The sequence below is a fragment of the Danio rerio genome, chromosome 22 (assembly GCF_049306965.1).
Source record: "Danio rerio strain Tuebingen ecotype United States chromosome 22, GRCz12tu, whole genome shotgun sequence".
In the NCBI taxonomy this organism is placed as follows: domain Eukaryota; kingdom Metazoa; phylum Chordata; class Actinopteri; order Cypriniformes; family Danionidae; genus Danio; species Danio rerio.
In genome coordinates this window covers 32,573,990-32,594,142 of record NC_133197.1, presented here as the reverse complement: position 1 = coordinate 32,594,142, position 20,153 = coordinate 32,573,990, and the positions used below count along the sequence as shown (strand labels likewise).

The window sequence follows — 20,153 nt, the reverse complement described above, 5'->3', positions numbered from 1 at the left end:
GTTAATAAGATGCAAAGCAATGTGTGCTCATGTTTAACTTGAAGGAAATCGTGTTATTTTTTCATAAATCTCACTTTGATTATACACAGCTACTCAGCTAACATGAAAACGACTGTCATATTTCCTAGTTCCTCTAAAAGGCCCACCCTCAAGTGACTCTGATTGGTCATCATCATAATATGCTGTGATACGCCGATCGGCTTCACGTCACGCCCTGACAAGCACGCGCGTTTTGTGTAAACAGTCAGTCAGTCAGTCAGTCAGTCAACACGTGTCTGTAACGAGTGAAAATGGGATGCGGCTCCTTTAACTGTTTCTGTGCCTTTTAGTGTGTTTATGCGTGTATACGATGAAGTATTTGTAACACGAGAAGCGCATGTGCGCGGGAGAGATTTTTATTGTTCTTTTTCTCTCATGCTCGGATTAAGTTATTTTCTGTGGTGACAGAATAAAGCACAAGATGTGAGATGAGACCTTTGTGAGCCTGGATTGATTTGTTTTTGATGTTACACTCCAGTTGGGAAATCATTGCTGTATTTTTTTTAAATCAATGCGTTACAGGACGTCTTTCATGCATATGCGGAATATGCCTGTGTAAGTAACATGAATCGTTCACATATCTTTTGCGACTTTATTGTCCGAGTTGTAAAACGCATAGCATAGCTGCCTATAGAGAGAAATTCTGCCGTCTCACACAGATAGACGCAGGTGCTGGCCAAGAGTGCGTGTATGTGTATGTGTGTGTGTGCGTTTACAGCCGTTTGATAAATATGGATTTGTAACGTTAGCTAAGTCGTTAGCGGTTACCATAATTTCCCGTTGTTTACATCTTTGCTACAACACACCGTTAAAGTTAGACACTGTACATGTCATGATCAATTTTAACAAATAAAAACACTTACAGGTCATGACTCAGAGTTCACAGCGTCTCCTTGCTCCATCTTTGAGAAGATTTTAACTGAATCCAGCACTGAACTGGGAGAGATTCTGGAAGCTGTGTTTTGTCAAATCATGCTTGCTATGTATTTTATAGTTCTCTGGAACATAATTAATATTGAACTGTAAGCACTTCTGTGTTTGGGTCGTGTCATTTGGAAGCCCAACAACAGAAACAGAACAGCTCTGTGGAAACAGCAGGATGGCATTTCTCTCTCTGCAGTAACGTTACAGCGCCTCTGGCCACGGCCTTTACCTGCGCAGTGTGGGATGCGCAATAACGAACTTTTGTGATCTCACAGGGGGCGGAAGTATTTTTTGTAGTCCCCAAAATTCGTTAATTGTAGGCGTTGCTAAGCTAACTCTGTACAAATCAAGGTCTCCCTTTGCATTAAACTTTGAATATTTTACATTCAGAGATGCTGTTTATGTTCACACAGATACATTACACATCAACTGAAGTTTAAAATATAATATCGTAGTGGACCACCCCTTTAAAATACTTTTAATAATAAGTGTTAACGGTTGGGGTAGTAAAATATATTTTTCCTGAAATATTATGCAGAAATAAACACAAACAATGCAAGATAAATATGTACTGTACCTGTTCATGACATTTTAACCAAAATGTAACATCAAAAACACAGTCAGAGCGATCCCACTAGACAGAGACACACATTCTGTTACATTTCAAACTTACACAGACCCAATTCTTCTCTTCAGCTTTGATAGACACTTCACAGGATCTCCTTTCAGAATCCAGCCTCTTAACAGAACATACAGACCTGCTGGATACAGACCAGTAGCTAACATCAGGCTTATGATGGCATTAACTTTCCAAGTTGCAATTATTTACTAAAGCTTTTATCAGGATATGCAGTAATTATATCACAATATTCATCACAGGTATAAAAACTAATTTGTCTATTGCTATATTATATACAAATATTTAAAAATGTAATTGCAAATGGATTATAAAATACAGCTGGTAACACTTCACAATAAGTTATAAGTAGTAAAGTTTAGTTATTGTGTTAAAATCAACAGTGGGAAAGAGACATTTATTGCAGTTACTATATTAACGTTAGTTAGAAAACAACTACATTTTATCAGTTATTAATGTACAGTAAGGCTATAAATAGAGAATTTTCAAGTTTTATCTCATCCACGTCACAGGCCAGATTAACATATGAAAATATGAATGTGTGAAAATAAATAGCAGCCTAATATTCCAGCATGTGGTGAAATTTTGTTTTTGAGCATTGTTTGACACTACAGGCTCTAGGTTTGCAAACATGATCTTCTGAAATACACTTTTAAGCATTAGGTTATTTAAGGAACAACAAATAAATAAATGAAATACCTTATATGGTTCTGACAGTTGACCCCAAGAAAGAGTCTTGGATTCTGTCTGACAGGTGACTGATTGTTATTGATACTGCAAGACAAATCTGAATCTTAATGCAATTCGATTATTTATAATGCAAAAACTATTTTTAAGGAGCAGTTTAAAGAAAAGTGGTTAGACTTTAACTCCTAAATCTCCACAAGCAAATAACACCTACATAAATATGTTTAACATTTTATATTAACTGTAAGTAACTTTTTAGATTCGGATTCGTAAGTTTTGCTTTCAGTGTTAATAAAAGCCTTTTAGCAGACTAACTTTAAACAGAATCATTAATACTGGTAAATACTAAAAAAACATATCTACACTCTAAAAAATAACTCAAGCGATCTGTTACCACCACAGAGTTTAATACATTGTTGTAACTTAAAAATTCTACATTGCTGATTATATTAAAACTTTTAAATTGCCAGAGTAATTTTATTAAGTTTACACAACAGGAAAATATTGATAATTACATCAACTTAAAAAAGAGGGTAATTTAAAGATAAATATATCTGTCAATTAGTTTAAAACAATATTTAACTTATAACAACCCCAAAAAATTGCGTTGATAACTCATTTTTTTCACACCAATGGAGTTCTGGATTTCAAAGCTCCTCCCTCACTGAACGATCAACAGGCATGTCCGGACAAGTTTTAAGCAGACCATTTGGCACAAAGGATACTTTAAGATGAGAAATCTGGGTTTTACTTCATTTCCAAATCAATATTCTACATTCCATTAGTGTTGGCTACTCCTGGTAAATTATAGTTGATGTTGGCAGTGTTTTTTGACTAGAAAATAGTAGATAAGAAAGTAAAAACACATACGGTAAGCCAGAAAGGCAATTTAGTATATATGTCAAAATAACATAAAGTTTATATAGTAGATGCTTTTTTCATAAATAGTATTGCTTTATCCTGCATGTTTTATGTTAGTTACCCTAGCAGAAATATATATTCTGGAGCTTGCTCACAGTTGTTATCCAACCTGAAATTAGTATTTTATTCCTCCTGTTCTTATGGAAAATATTACATTTATCTACTGATTGCTAAGATTTTCATACAAAGTTCATGCAACTGTATTACAACTTTCTAGGCTGATCTGTATTTTAGATATAAGTAGGCTTGTATATAAAATAGGTTGGGGGTGCAAAATGTGTAAATTTGAAACATCAACACAAATAGTTTTGTTAAAACATTACAGACTACACCATGGTAATTGTGGGCAACCATTTCCATGCCTCTGTCAAGATTGTTTGTGTTTTTTCAGAACATGGGGCAGCCTTAGATCACATTTATCAAGACATCAAACTTAGAAAACCTCCAGATTTGCAGAAAGTTTTTATTTTACTTGTCCTTGTTGCAATGCCATGACAATTTCCATAGAAAAAAAAAAAAAAACACGAAACTGTCATCTGTGTTTTTCAGAACTGCAATTTCAGAACTAACATTTATGGTACATTTGCTTCGCACAGAAGCCGAAAACATACTCCTCACTCATTGCATGACTTCAAGGCAGACATAATAAAAAGGTATGTATGTTCATTCAATGCAGATCAACACAGTGATGTGGAAGGTCAAAGTGGGGATCTGTCTGATGAAGGTCAAGATGACAATAATGATGCGACAGACCTGCCAAACTGCATAGAAAAAAAATAGCTTTGTTGTTTCTAAAACTGGAGAGCACTTTTAATGTATCTTACAGGTGTATAGAAGAGGTTGTTAAAGAGTTAAATTTTGTATCTCGATCAGCATCTGGACCCATCATCAAAGGTATTTTACAGTCCTGCTTGGGTTGTAAAGCCCATCTTACAGTCCACAAATCTGTCTAATGTAAACCTTTTGCATGAAGTAACAAAAATAAACAATTTTCAAGTTGTTGCAGATAAAATGGGCAAGAAATAAGGGATATCTTGGAGCGCTGGCCTGCATTATCAGATGCAACACAGGTAAGTTTAGTTTTATTTTTAGTCTAGTTTCACAATTTTGCGAGAAAATCATCTTGAAGTTATTTATGCTAAAAACTTCTTACAACAATAACATATTTCATGTTATTTGTTGTGTTACACATTGTATGCAATTATTCCATTATTTAATTATTCTATTTTTTCTACAGATAAATGAAGAATTCAAGAGGATAACCACTGTAGGTCTTGAATCTACATTTATGGCCAAACTTGACAAATGCACCCCAAAACTAATGGACCTGGCCTCATCAAGGGGAGGAGCTAAAGGGGAAAGAATCAGAAGGATTAAGGATATGCTTCTTGAGGTATTGTAAATAATTTGTACACACTAGAATAGTTTAGATTTGTGTTAAATTGTCAGGTTGCCATCAGTTGTTTGTTCAGATAAAACTTTATTCATTTACTGTAGGTACTTTATCTTGATATATATTTTTTCTAATTAAACAGAACAATGAAGTTGAAGTATGGAGAGAAGTAGCCATTCACTGTCTTGTTGTCTGTCTTGGAGAGAAAGAAGAGGATCTTTTCAAGGAGTTTGCTGTGAGTATTACAATGTTTTAAAATTAAAATTAAATATTCCCTTGACAGTGGAAACATACAAGAAAAAATATGTGCTCAATGACTGCTCTCTTTTAGTTAAATGTGTAGGTATATTACATTGTCCACACACACTGGGTTTACCTAGCTCTGTGTTAAAATAACAATGTACTATTTAGTTCAATAAACAGATGTTGACAATGAGAAAGATTTGTAAAATGGGTGTGACAGTTGCGTTTCACTTTTCCATTTAAATTACATTGTGAAACGAATTATTCTTATGAGTGAGTAGCTGGGTGCATGCATGTAAGGGGTAAAATAAAACAAAGTCTCCAGAGATTAACTGAAATCATATGTAAGTAAAATAAAAAACTGAAGTAATTATAAATTTAAATATCTCTATCATGCTAATCTAATTTTTTTTCTTGCTTTACAAGAATACACAAGAAATTGAGGCAGACCTTGAAAAGCAAGTGATGAAAATTGCCATCATTGGTGATCTGTCAACTATGGAATTAAACCACAAGACGGGAACCATCATTGTTGAGGGAATCAGAATCCTGATTGGAATGGATATCTCAAGGTGTTGTGCTCTGCTAACGGGCATAATATATGCTCTGAATCTGAGCTACCCCAAGGAGCTTAAATATACTTGTTAAGTGTTTCAGAAGCTGTTTCTTGAACTTGATGGACTGAATCCCAGTGCAAAAGTAATGCGTCTCAAGAACAGCATTTTCTGAAGCCTCTACTTATTTCAAAGTACATTTTGCTCTTTATGTTGCAACTATATTGTTTTGTATTTTGAAGTCCACATGCTGATCTTTTTATTTCATACTGTTTATATGAATGGTGGCATTTATATATGTTTGTTTATAATAATACAAATGTTACATATTTTACAATTAAGGTTAACTAATAACAAGTAGTTTGTAAAATATTCAATTTATAAGTTAATAGTTAGCTTTCAGTGTATCAATGCCTATAACTCTTGTTTTGATGGAATTCATTGTGATGGCATAGCTATGCATGCATGCACATTTTTGAAGGCAAAGCTGACGGGTCAGTTTGTTTATAATTTGTGAGACAGTACACATTTGGGTTTTGTAAACATTGAGAAGTGCAATATTTAAAATAAAACACTGAAAACTGTGTTTCTAAATAAATAAAAAGCTACTGAAATTAAAATTGCTGTTGTTTAAAAATGTATTTCTTACAAGCACCTAAATTAACAATAATATGAAAACAAACAAAAAATTTAATTTCAGCTTCTTAATTTTTTTGAGATTCTAAACTTGAAAACTAGCATGTATAATTATGGTAATTAAGTACATAACACTGGTTTTTGTTTAAATGTTAATAAAAAAAGCTAGTTGGAACAACTTAATTTTTTAAGTACTCAACTTAAAAAAATTGAGGTTATGCTATGTAAAAATACCTCTGATTAAAGAGGTAAAGGTAATTTGGTAAAATTGTAAATACACGCAACCCCAATAAAATATAGACATGTACAAATGTATGCAGGCGTCTATTAATGCAGTTTAGGCCATGTTGTGCATTTGTGTTGTCCAGCCGTGACTAATTTTGGCTGTTGAGAGGACGTAGTCTTTTAGACCAACTGCACACAATTTGTGCGGGGGAGAGGATGTTGCAGTCGGATCAATGTTTGCTGGGATAGTGCTGCAGTTTTGATTATTGTGCTGTCATCATTCCAAGTCAGCAGATTCACACAGTTAAAAGTCAAAAGCCTGAGACTGACTGATCAATGACTGTTGTTTTTTTAAGAACATTCTGCACAAACATTAGTCTTTATCACTGGAAGATTTTTTATTTCATGTATAAACATTTAAACCTAAGAACATATTAAATATTACGGTTACTCGAATCCTTTTAAGAATCTAAATCTTCTTTCATTTTACAAAATAGTTACAACCTGATTTGAAAAGTATATTAATAGTTAGTGCGGTCAAATCATTAATTGCAATTAGTCATAACCAAAAAAAAAAAAAAGTTTGTGCATACTGTGCGTATTTTTTGTGTATATAAGAATATGCATGACTATATAACAAAAAAAAAATTGGTTGTGTTTTTTTTGTGCATGGAAAAATGTGTGACGGTGCATGGTCTATAAGGATTGTGCTTATTCTCTTAATGAGTTATGAGTGTGTTTTGAGCATAACCTGCATTAAACCAATCAGTATCTCATCTCCCATTCCCTTTAAAAGTCAGTTGTGTCACACCAAGGTGGACTTTGTAAGTGGAAAAACTAAAAAACAGTTAAACAGATTATCTGTGCAAGGATAAAAAAAAGTCTAGTCTAAAGAACGAGCTATTCGACCTCTTTATTTATAAAAGAAACTTTGTTGGGTGGACTCTGCTGAAGACATATTTAATTTCTTAATTTTGTTTGTTAAGGGCAAAGATTTGTATTAAATCTATTTTTAAATTCAGTTCTAATTTCCAACAACGAATAAATGAACACTAATAACAAGGTGTGGTCATATTCAAATGTACTTTCTATTGATATGCCTCATTCGATGATGCAGATTGTCAGGACATTTCTCTTTTTCTGTCTCTTCTAGTCATTCTTGCTAATTCTTCTTACTGATCAGCGCGCACATGCCTCGCCGCACCTGTTACCTGTCTCTTCTAATTTCCTTGCTATTTAAGCTCTCCTTTTTCCACTTTGTAGTTGCTAGTGTGTCCTGTTGGTTTTCAGGATATCTTGCTATTCACTGCATTATTTTGTCTTGATTCCTGTTGTTGTCATTCATTGCTTCATGTTTCTGATTCTGTTTTTCTTTCTGCCCAGTTTTTGTTTGATTGTCTGTGATTTTTTGTTTGTTTGTTTGTTTTCTCTTGGATTCATCCCAGCCAGCCACCTACCTTAGACTTTGCCTGTCTGACCCTGAACTGGTCTGTCCTCTATTGTTCCATTTGCCTCCCGATCAATGCCCGCCTGCATGACTTCTCTAATGACTGCCATTTTGGACACTGGTTGCTTTCGCTCTCGCCAAGCGATCACATCATCATCACTTTTGAGACACAAGCCTCGGCTCATTGTTTTTTTAATCATAAATAAAAACCTTTGTTTTGACAGAGTTTGGATCCTTCTCTCTGGGTGTGACATTATACACTAGCCATTATAGATCCAGCAGATGTCACAATACGCTCAGCAGTGGAGCTTCAAGGAGCTATGTTGATCTGCCATGAAGAGGAGTTATGGTGGGCACGTGACTAGGGTGTGGCAGTATGGGAATCCCAAGCCTTGTGCTGCTCAGATTTTTCAGTTTTCAAGGAACAGATGATTAAGGTTTTTGACCGTTCTTTTGATTGGCTGCTGGCATCCCTTAAACATACGGCATCTGATGCAGGGTGTGAGATTCTTCACAAAGTTGGACCTACAAAATGCTTACCATCTCATCCATATGAGGGAGGATGATAAATGGAATATCGCAATCAATGTACCTACTGGACACTTTGAACATCTTGCTCTGCCATTTGGGCTCACCAGTGCTCCAGCAGTCTTTCAAGCACTCATCATTGATGTGCTCAGAGACATTTTACATCCTTGTGCATATTTTTCACATTGTTTTTCTCCCGCAGAAAGAAACTATGATGTCGGCAATTGGGAGCTATTGCCAGTCTAGTTGGCTTTGGGGGAGTGACACTTCTAGCTGGATGGGCGGGCAGTACCCTTTATTGTTTGGATTGATCATAGGAATCTGCCATACATACAGTACAATCTGTTTTGGTTTTCCAGTAGGTCCTTCCATTCCCAATACCACCATACTTTCCAGATGTGTGGTGGGGGCGGTCTACTGAGAAATTGAGGAGTGTGTCAAACGAGCCCAGTCTGGGGTCAAGGTGTCCATGGGTGCCTGTCGGGTCTGCTCTTTGTTCCTGAGGCAGTTTGCACTGCCGTTCTCGGGTGGGGCCCACTATTCTGAAGTCACCTGACACCTGGGGATCAGGAGGTCACTGGCTGCCATCCGTCCACGGTTTTGGTGGCCTGCCATAGCTAAGGATGTTCATCGGTTTGTGAGGGCATGCTCAGTCTGTGCTCAAAACATGTCCTCCAATTCTCCATCTATTGGTCTATTTACAACCTCTCCCCATTCCTTCCCGCCCCTGGTCACACATTGCCATGGACTTTGTGGTAGGCCTCCATCCATCTAATGGCAATATAGTGGTTCTCAAAGTGGTGGACCACTTTTCCAAGGCAGTCCACTTCATTCCCCTTCCAAAACTTCCTTCTGCTAAAGAGACAGCTTGGGAGGTCGGACCATGTCTTTCGGATTCATGGTCTTCCGGAGGATGTGGTCTTTGACAGGTGGCCCAAGTTTGTTTCCTATTTCTGGAGGAAGTTCTGCCGGCAGATTGGGTCCCCTGCCAGTCTGTAATTAGGCTTTCATCCACAGACCAATGGGCAGATCGAGCATGCTAATCATGATCTCGGCTGAACGCTCTGTTGTCAAACCCTCATCTTGGAGTAAACAGCTCACATGAGCAGAATATGGTGTGCCTGGGGGAAGGGAGGGGTTGTCAGGACACTGGGTTGATCTCTCTTTCTCTCTCTCTCTCTCTCCTTGTCATCCTTGCATTCACTCAGCTGATCGCTATTACTGATCAGCACGCACATGCCTTGCCACACCTGTTACCTGTCTACTCTAATTTCCTTGCTATTCAAATTTTCCTTTTTCCACTTTCTAGTTGCTAATGTGTTCTGTTGTTTTTCAGGCTATCTTCGCTGCGTTATCTTGTTTTGATTCCTGTTGTTGTCATTCATTGCTTCATGATTTTGATTCTGTTTTTCTCCCTGCCCAGTTTTGGCTCAGTTGCCTGTGATTTTTCTTTGTTTTCTCTTGGATTCATCTCGGCCAGCCACCTACCTTCAACTTCACCTGTCTGACATTAAGCTGGTCTGTCCTCCGTTGTCTCATCTGCCTCCGGATCGATGCCTGCCACCTGATGACCTGCCGATTTGGACATTTGCGTTTGGATCCTTCTCTTTGGGTGTGACACCGACGTCTCCAAAACTGGTAGTGGTTTTTATAAATATGTAAAAAAATATATATTTTTAACTATTATAATCCTTTAATTTAATTCATATGTAATGAAATTTGCTGTACATCCTATGTGCATTAAGCAATGTGTTTGCAGGTTTTGGACCTGCATAGGTGCATAACTAACATGCTCTATAAATAATAAAAACTTTGCACAACTGACTTTAGACCAGCATTAAGTAGATTAATAGCGTGGTCTATTTCAGTTGCCTCAAAATAGCAAGCCGCCAACGTTTTAGACCAGCATGCCCTTGAGTGCACAAAGTGGCACAAATCAAATAATAGCTGCGCTAGGTCTGAAAATAGCAAAAAAATAATAATAATAATCTGTGCCACTTTTAGAGGAATTGCTTTTTTTAAGGAGAATCATAACAAGAACTGCTCTGTGTGATCGGTACTCATTAGATATGGCTTGCTTTTAAGTGAAAATCTAAAGAGGGACTGCTTTTAACCATATCTTTTGTAATATTGTTGGCTAGTTTACATCAATTGTTTGCCATTTGACTTTAATTACATAGTTAAACAAGTGACAAATAGCATGGAACATGCATAATGGCAAAGGCGGCATATTGCCTATACACAGGATGGAAGGATCTGGGCTGGATCTTTGCGCCCTTTTTATATTTAGCATTGAACATACTTGAACTGTATCCAAAAGCGTTGCCGACCGACTCCCTCCCTGCCTGATAAGGTGATATATTTTGAGGCCGTGTCTATGTGTCAACTCACAAAACTTTCAACTGACTGAGTGAACATAACAGTTTAGTGATAGACAATAAATTAGACAGAGCGCTTTAATGATGATTAAATGAATATTTAAATACTACAATATTAATTTCTCAATCAAAACAGCACCAAACATGGAGGGGAAATGGTTAAAAATGTTCTTTTACACAAAAAAAGACCACCAAGTAATAAAATAAAATAATGCTAATAGCTTTTGATGCCAACTATTGGTCAAAGATTGTGTACTAATAAATCATTCATAATGACTTCATTAAATTTCATCTATATTGATTAAAATCATCTTATAATGTTTGCAGATACTTATTGGTACATGCTCTGCAATACTGCTTCTCATTCTAAGGGGGTCATGAACTGAGAATCAAACTTTTCTCGATTTGTTTTGATATATATTATTAAACACATTCTGTAAGTTTCCCTTAGAACCACTACTTGCATTTTTTATTATTATCGCTACTTGATTTTACATTGTATTGTTTAATCAAATGCTACAATTCAGTTCCAGATTTTCACAAAGATTGAAAGTAAAAGATGATGCTGTGTGAACAATATTGGATCTGATAATAACATTTCACCACACAAGTGTAAGTAACAAGGTGTTTTTAACTCTTTCACATGTCATTTTAAATACTCCAGGGGCCTCATGTACAAAAACGTGCATTGAATTCATACTAAAACATTGCGTAGGGACAAAGCTGTAAATGTGCTCACTGTAAATAAATCTGATGTAATAAAAAGCGCTGCGTACGTGGAATCCCACTCATATTCTCTTTGTACATCCAAATTACCATGAAATTGAGCTCAGCAAGCACGAGCGCAAAACCCCTCCTGGCTCCTCCCCCGTATAAATATGGTAATAACTTCACTTTGGCAAAACCAAGCGAAAAAGCAAAGCAAGAAGAAAAAACTTGAATTGGAGGTGCTCCTATCAGAGGTAGACCGGAGAAAAATGTTATTTGCATGTTTGTCCTCCGGAATTAATAAAAAAAAATGAAAAATAGAGTGGGACAGTTTAGCTGACATGGTTAATGCAGTGGGGTCTGAACATCGCACTGTAAACTAATTAAAAAGAAATGGTCCGATGTTAAGGTGCAGGTTAAGAGGAGAACACCTGTACACCGTCAAAGTGTGGACCAAAGAGGCGGAGAAACAGGGGATGCTGAACTAACACCCTTTGAGGAGAGAGTTGCCTCAATTGTGGGTGACACTTTACTGTCAGGAGTAGTATCCGTGTCTGTTGGAGACACAGATGTATTAGAGGAACACTTTGTTAGGGAGGTATAGCAGCACCCCTCCTATCTTATCAAGGCAGCGCCACCAGCATTTTAGCTGCCCAATCGGCCGCTCTACAACTGATTGAGTGCAAAAAAGGGCATCATTGTATCTGCACTCTTGGTCAGCTTGTGGGTTGTTAAGGGGGGTCAACAGCCACAACTTTAATGGATAACCAGTCTCCTGATATGCAGTTAAATAATTACGTTCAATAAAAAAATAAAAATAAATCCTGGAATAATATCTTTAAATACATTACTTACCAAGAAGCCATCCCATCGTGTACCCTGCCACATTGGAGCCTCCTCACTGCCTCACTTTCCAAATTTTGACCCAACTCGGCACAGAGCTCCAAAAGGATAGCTCTTGGAAATCTGAAACGCCTAATAATCCAGTCATCATCGTGGGCCAGAAAATTACTGTGATCCCTAAAGATGTGTTTCCTTTCGGATTCAACCATTGTCAATGTCCTCTAATAAGGCCAACACTGCCATTGCCATAGACTAAGGGTTGTATACATTTGCAAATGCTTTTATATGTTCTAAATCACATAGTTGGTAAAAAAAAAAAAATGTGTCAATTAACCCATTTTATCAATTTTAAATTAATAGCAATGTTTTTTTACATGTGCTATTTTACATAATTACCTCTAGGAGTCGCCAATGGAAATAAAACAAACAAGAAATGCACGGACGCCAGACATGAAATTGGCGCGGACCAACGCACATTCTCACATTAATTTCATTGTTAGTAAATCCCAACGTAAGCGTGAAACGTGGCATATGCAAAGTTTTTGTGCATACGCAGCGTTAATACACGAGGCCTCAGGTGACTAACCTACATGAGTCATGAATCACTAGCAGCCCTGACGATTTACAAAGATATCCCCTTTTGATTCTTTTTTTCTCTTGTCTACATTTATTGACAACATCCTAATTTTATTAGGAAATATCTGATATTCTGATTCTCAAATATGTGTGTACGAACATGTACTTCATCATATAGACAGCTTAATAATGATTGTATTATTTGATATATTACAGGTGATAGGTGGTGCCATGTTAGTGGTGATATCAGAACAGCTGGATTTACAACATGCTAATTTATCAATGTCTCCTGAGTTGCATAAAAGTAAGTGGCTGTTTAACTGGGGGATGTAATGATTGTACATGTATATACTTTTGTTACCTATACAAGGTAATCATAACATTAGCCACGTTTCCACTGTCACGGCAAAAGCAAGAGAGCCAGGGCCAGTCGTGTTTCCACAGTCACTTCCCGGGGCCTGATTGGGCTAAAGCAGGGTTTCCAACGGCCAGCCTTTTTTGGCCGTTTGGCCCTTTTTTCTCAATATTAAGTAGCCTACACACAGTTCAGTCTTGCATCCTCTCCTTGTAAGTTCAGACTTCGCAAGTTTGATATAGAAAACAAACTCCCGAGAACACGTCAGGTAAATCTTCAAAGGGAACAGTGTACTTTATAACCTCATTCACATCACCCTGGCTATGCTGTTTCACTAGTCTTATAAATAAAATGAAAACATAATATAAGGAACTCCCTATTTTCATTTCCATATTTTGATATTACCTTACCAGACATTAAAATATTGAGGCATCTTATAGGCTTATTTATATACAGCTGCATATTTATATGATCGTCATCTTCACTGTATGCATATTTATAACAAAACACAGCAGATAACATAACTGCCTCCTTTCATTTTCATTGACAATAGCCCATTTCACACAGTGATACCGGTAAATATATGGAAAATTTCTGGAACGACTTTACCGGTAAATTCAAAAAAAGTGCTGTTCACACAGGCGAGGACGTTACGGATTTTTTTCCGGAAAAGAGCGTCCACACATCCATCGCAAAATACAGTTAAATTCTGACATCATTAACCAGAAATGACCTCCAAACGGCTACGCTTGTATTTGTAAACATTTGACTACATCACAAACTCCGTGGATGGATCAGTATTGAGAACAACTTCGATGAAAACATATAGAGAAACACTTTCGGATGTCGAGATGTACATGATATGTGTGTGTGCTCATGGGCTGTTTCATGGGCACACGAAAAGCTTGAAGGTAAACAAACAACGGCTTAGCATAAGCATCTTATCGATAATTAATTACAAGGTTGGCATTAAGATGAACATATAAACGTTATCTGACTAATTTCTAGCAGCTAAATGTGTCTGGAAAAATATTCAAAGCCTTTTATTCTCATAAACCGCACAGACGTGAATGCGTCTGACTGTTCTGATTGGCTAAAGCAGAAGTCTCACGTCAGCACGTTCTGGACGTGCACGCGCTCTTTCCGGCAATCTTCCTTTTGCGTTCACACAGCGCAGGATTCCGGCAAATTACAGGTAATATTACAACTTCTCTTTCCGGAAAATAGCCAGAACGAATTTACCGGCATTTTCAAAAAGGGCCTGTTCACACATACACAACTTTCCGGAAAATTGCCAGTAATTTTCCGGAAAAGTGTGTATGTTTGAAAGGGGCTAATATGAAACATACCCTCTCTTCTGCTGAATATCAGATTTAATAATCAATAATGGCCATTATAAAAGCATAACTAAATAAAGGAAATAAAGGCAACCAATCGGTCAAATGTACAGAATCAGTGTACGTGGTTACATTGGTAACACTTTACAATAAGCTTCAGTAGTTAATGCATTTACTAACATGAACTAATCATGAACAACACATGTACAACATTTATCAATCATAATTGAACATTTACTAATGCATTATTAACATTCAAGTCCATACTTGTTAACATTAGTTAATGCACCATGAGTTATCATGAACTAACAATGAACTACTGTATTTTCCTTAACTAACGTTAACTAACATGAACAAATACGGTAGTATATGCATTGGTTATTATTTGTTCATGTTAGTAAATGCATTAATTAACATTAACTAATGAACCTTATTGTAAAGTGTGACCGTAAAATTAATTAATATATTAACTTATCTTTGCCAAAACACGTTGCCTGAGAACAAGCAATAGACTCAAAACACCAAAGTCTGCGAATATGTCATTAGATATAGACAACAAGATGAATCAAACATCACGTTTAACAAATATAGTGATCCAGCAGTAGATTCTTGATGTGCACAACTCTCATATCATATGGGTAGATGTACTCAAAGCATGCTCCAGTGCATGCCAGTGTGAGTGTGTGGTCACGTAATGTGCGTTTCCAGCGATATAATGTGGACGGAGAGTTGTTTAGAAACGCTGGGTGAAACAGTAGTGTGGACGCGGATCGTTTTCATTTCAAATGCCATTTTAAAGCTAAAACATATTAGTGTAAACGGGCCTGAGGTCCGGCTTGACACTGCACTCTGTCCACCACCTGACCTTGTATTTTGCAAACCTTAAAGGCTATGATTTTCCAACACAATCTTACGGCAATTCGTAACTTTTTCATTTAGTGGCTAATTCGTATGAATTCGTACGATCTAATTCGTACAATTTAATACGATTTGCTTATCCCCCAATGACGGTTGGGGTTAGAGGTGGGGTCAGGTGCCACGCCTCCTTTTTAAAATCGTACCATTTCGTACGACTGAACTCGTACGAATTCGTATGAATTAGCCACTAAACTGGCAAAACGTAAAATACTTACGTTTTCTCGTGAGATCAGGCTGGATTTTCTGGTACTTTTGTGCAAGTAAATGCTTGAGACATAAAATAAAAATAAATTAATACATTTATGACAAGCGCCACACATCTCTTTCTCTGGCTTACTTGGAGGAAAGATTTTAAATCAGCAGTTGATCACATCATGCATTGAACATTGAGATCACACCAGTGTGAAAATATGTGTCAAATGGTTAATCTATGAAGAATAAAAAGACAGTTCATGACTCCTTAAATTGCATCTTGCTTCATGCTGCATCATTGCTGCATTGTTGTTAATATATAGCAGTAAATAGATAAAAATGTGATAAAGGTAAAACATATTTAAAAAATAATGTGTTACAGGTACTGCTGTTTTTTTGTGTTTGCGGCGTTGTTAAGCAAAGGTGAGTATACATGAACCAATTTTATTTTTAATTTTCATTGAGTGTGTCAACATACATGTAGTCCTGGAGAGTTTTGCTCCAACACAAATCAAAGAGTCTTCAAGATCACTGGAAAGCTATAGGAAAGTGTTTGAATAGAGTTGAAGCTAAACTCTGCAGGACACTGGCCCACCAGTACCAAAGTGGCCTATAGGAGCCATATTACTTTTCATTTAATTATAATGTTTATTTGTATAGTGATTAGTTTGGGTTTCACAGTGACGTTTTATGTTTTGGTCACGTGGGCATAACTGGCACCTGCTAGAACATATAAAGCGTGCACAATCACACAGGTGTTAGAAGGAGAGGGGGGTTACCGTATTTTTTGTTGACCGCAAACAGCCACGCAAAACAGCCACGCAAAACAAGCAACGCAAACCGGCATCGCAACGGCACACGCAACAACCATCACACCAACGCAATAATCGGCACCATACAAAACAGGTATTCAACGACACAAATTGCTGTATTGTTTGTCATGCTTCAAGATTACATAAAGTTTTCCTTATAACATCTTGGGCTCAGTGTGTCTGTCTAAAGCCACCAGCGCATCACAAATTCAAAGGACCCTCACTGCCTCTCGAGCAACTTATATGAGGCAGGGCTCGAAATAGCGACCATTTTGGTCGCATATGCGCCTGAAATTTGAGCTTTGCGACCTCATAATATATATTGGGAGCATTCGTGCGACTGAATATTTAGGTTGGAGTGCGACCTGTTTTTTTTATTTATTTTTTATTTTTTAACATGGTAAAATCGCTCTTCCCTGCCGCTATATTGGTTCATATTAGCTGTCAATCACTCAAGACTTTCCGCTGTCAGATGATAGGGAGGGAGCTTCTGTGACCGCGGGGAATGCAAACTGCTGAAGAGTGAAAAGTACACTGAATCTCGATGCGTTGCATGCACTGCGTGTGCTGCCAACACAATCTCACGGCAATTCGTAACTTTTTCATACGTTTCCTCGTGAGATCAGGCTGCAACAGCGCAAATGTCCGCTAAAACACCATCGCCAATGAAGCTTGCCTTTACTGCGTTTAAACTGATGCGGGTTATAACAAAGAACAGTATAGCGCCGGTGGTCATTGGGAGAATCCTGCTCTGCCCCCCTCATATATTGGGTCGGCTGACTAGCATGCTTTTCCACAAACACAGAAAATTGTAATTCAGCGCGTAACGAAGCTGAGCATTAAAACGACACGAACCGAAACCAAAACTTTTAAAAGTGAGACTTTTCTTACTTTCTTTTGTCCGTTCTTTCTTGAGGTGTATATTATTTTTCTATTTAATTACTGATGACTGCTTTGCAGCTTTCAGCATTGAATTTAATGGATTTATTATATTACATCGTTTGTTTTGTAGCAGAAATAGGCTACTATTTATTAAATTGACATGCATATAAACATAATAGTACAAAACAAATATTTCTTACTACAATGCTTCATTTGTGTTTGATGCAAACTATAAATTTATTTTTCATAAAGTAACAGTAGGACTTTATATAGCAGATAACTTACATTAAAGCACATTCAAGGCAGCATGATAATGAAAAATATATTTCATAATTAGTATTATTGTCATCATCGTCATCATTAATATTTTATAATTATTCAACATTCATTTTAGAATTATTGCACAAATATTAAATCATCACAGCATTAGTTAGATGGTTGTTTCTGTATTTTGTTAGTCCCAATTGATGTTGTTGTCAAATACAATAAATCCTTTAATATACAACTTGTCAATATTATAAATTTTTGGTGGGTGCTCCTAAATTTTTTCTGGTGCTCCTAAATATTTCATGTTGGGAGCACCGGTGCTACCAAGTAAGAAAGTTAATTTCGAGCCCTGTGAGGCATCAGGAAGTCGCAATATGGCCAATAAAGAGCTCCTATTATGCATTATAAAAGGGTCATGTTTTGGTTTTCTGGGTCTCCAACAGCAGGTAGATTTGCATGCAAGGCCAAAAACACTTTTTAGTGTCTTGTAAACTCCTAGGCCCTGAGTGTCCGCATATGTGTACAGCACATTTTTAGCTATTTAAATTACTTTAGATGTTTCAAGTATGTTTGAATTTTGTTACAGAAATACAGTGTCATCCTAAAATGTTATATGTTTTATCATGTTTTGCAGCATATGAAATGTCTCAAACCCTATTTTTAACTATCCAAAATGGGGAAAAAATGTTGTTTTTACTCTCTGATAGTCTAAACATGTTTAAATAAATTCGGGAACAGGTGTTTTATGTAAGTTCGGACCACGAGTCTACATACATGGACATCATTTTTCTCTAAAATTACATCATATCAAAAGAAACACATATTTATCGTAATAAAACATATTTCGGAAGCTAGAGAAAGCAAGGAGCCAACTGTTTTCATACTTACAGGTTATGCTCTAAAGGGAGAAGAAACTGGTCCATTTATGAACTGTTTACTGACAAGGTCTGACAAAATCCCATACACTATTTTAATAGTCCTTGCTTATCTTTCCTTTAATAACAGATGGCTGGCAAATCCTGTGCTGAAGGGTAGGTTATATCAATCATCAGAACAGTGACAGGCACGAACACAGCACAACTTTGGCTTGGCTATACAGTGATATTGTTGTGAAAATGAACTTTAATTATACTCCACAACCCCGAATCTCTGGCCATCTCACAGTGATCGCTCTTCAGTCGTGATGCAATCCCATGCCCTGTGTTTGAAGGCAAGGGCAAGTTCAAGGATGGAACCGGCACCTTATATTTGGAAATGTTTATTGTTGACCTTTTCGACTGCATAGGAGGTCATTTTCAAAAACCCATAATAGGGGCTCTTGAATAAATGAGCACTTATGTAATTTTTTATTTAAAATGGGTTGGAGCTACTGTTTATTAAAATATATATCTCTCATTTTCAGTGTCTCTGCAGGCCACGGTTGAGGGTAATCTTGGGGATTCTGCAGTCTTGCCTTGTTGTTCTAATAAAAATGATTTCCAACAAGAAGATATCACAGTTTACTGGAGACATAACAGCAGCAGGAAAGTTTATGGCATCATCAAGGGGAAACCTTCAGTCGAGGAGCAAGGCCTGGATTACAAAAACAGAACCCAAACCTTCCCTAATGAGTATCTGAAAGGAAACTTCTCACTCAGACTTAAAGGTCTTCAATACAATGATGCAGGAACATACGTCTGCTACATCACTATGACAAATGAAAATCCAAGCACACAGCTTTTGGTCAAAAGTATGTTAAAAATAATTTATATTTTTAAGTAGGCATTTTATATAAACTAAGCGTTAAATATTTATTTTTTTGTGATGCAGAAAATGAAGAGAGAAAAAACCATGGATCAGAAACAAGAGCAGAGAAGACTGTGCCTTTTTTAATTCTGTTTGTATTCTGCTACTGTATGTAATTAAACAGAGGAGTAATGAAGTGTGTTACCTGGAGGGCCAGTGTGCTGCAGAGTTTAGCTCCAACCCCAATTGGACACACCTAAACAAGCTAATCAAACTCTTTCTAGTATTACAAGCGTCCAGGTATGTGTATCTAGGCAAATTTGACCTAAACTCTGCAGTAGATTGGCCCCCCAGCACCACGTTTGGGCACCCCAGCACTATAACTAAAAGACAGAAAACAAATGCACTGCATAAAGCTACTTTTAAATGGCAATCTACCTCTTTCCTAGCAAAAAAAAAAAACCTCTTTATGTTATTACATATGTTTCTGAGCAGCTGAAGAATTTCTGCATGGCTGAATTATTACTGAATGGCTGAAGCAAAACAAAATGAAGACACTGGTTCAGCTTCTTCAAAATCCTGACCTGAATCCAATTAAGTTGCTATGGCATGACCATGAGAGACTGTTCAAGTTTGAAAACCCTCCAAAGCGGCTGAATTACAATTCTGCAGAGATAAGCGAGCCAAACATCCCCCACAGTGCTGTAACAGACTCATTGCACGCTATCAAAAATGCTTGGTTGCACAAACAATTTTTCACTCAGGGCTATGTACTTTTAAAATTTGTTTGATGCATTTACCTGTGCTGTCTTTAACTAATATTTTTAAACTTGTTTGATGATCTGAAACATTAAAGTGTGACAAGCATGGGGAAAAAAGAAATCAGTAAGGGGACAATCACTTTTTAATTTTTTCATTACATTTTT

At 36.8% G+C, this 20,153-nt stretch overlaps 1 protein-coding gene and 1 non-coding gene across 16 annotated transcripts in view; one reads left to right on the top strand and one right to left on the bottom strand.

Annotated features, from left to right (window-relative positions):
- The window catches only part of LOC141380217 (uncharacterized), a 20,066-nt gene extending 18,414 nt beyond the window's left edge, over positions 1-1,652 (bottom strand). Inside the window, exon 1 of the transcript XR_012397858.1 lies at positions 1,541-1,652. The gene's annotated coding sequence lies outside the window, so the exon portion shown is untranslated. The remainder of the gene's footprint in view (positions 1-1,540) is intronic.
- LOC101882639 (uncharacterized) overlaps positions 1-20,153 on the top strand; it is a 25,903-nt gene extending 5,750 nt beyond the window's left edge. The window contains exons 2-9 of one of the 15 annotated variants that reach the window (XR_012397867.1): positions 9,715-9,872; positions 11,140-11,224; positions 12,956-13,043; positions 15,924-15,964; positions 18,508-18,533; positions 18,667-18,790; positions 18,905-19,231; positions 19,312-20,099. This is a non-coding gene — a transcript (uncharacterized protein). Of the gene's footprint in view, positions 1-9,657; positions 9,873-10,939; positions 11,049-11,139; positions 11,225-12,955; positions 13,044-15,923; positions 15,965-18,507; positions 18,534-18,666; positions 18,791-18,904; positions 19,232-19,311 lie in introns of all 15 variants that reach the window. The other 14 variants (XR_012397866.1, XR_012397863.1, XR_012397865.1 and 11 more) reach the window with 14 other exon arrangements.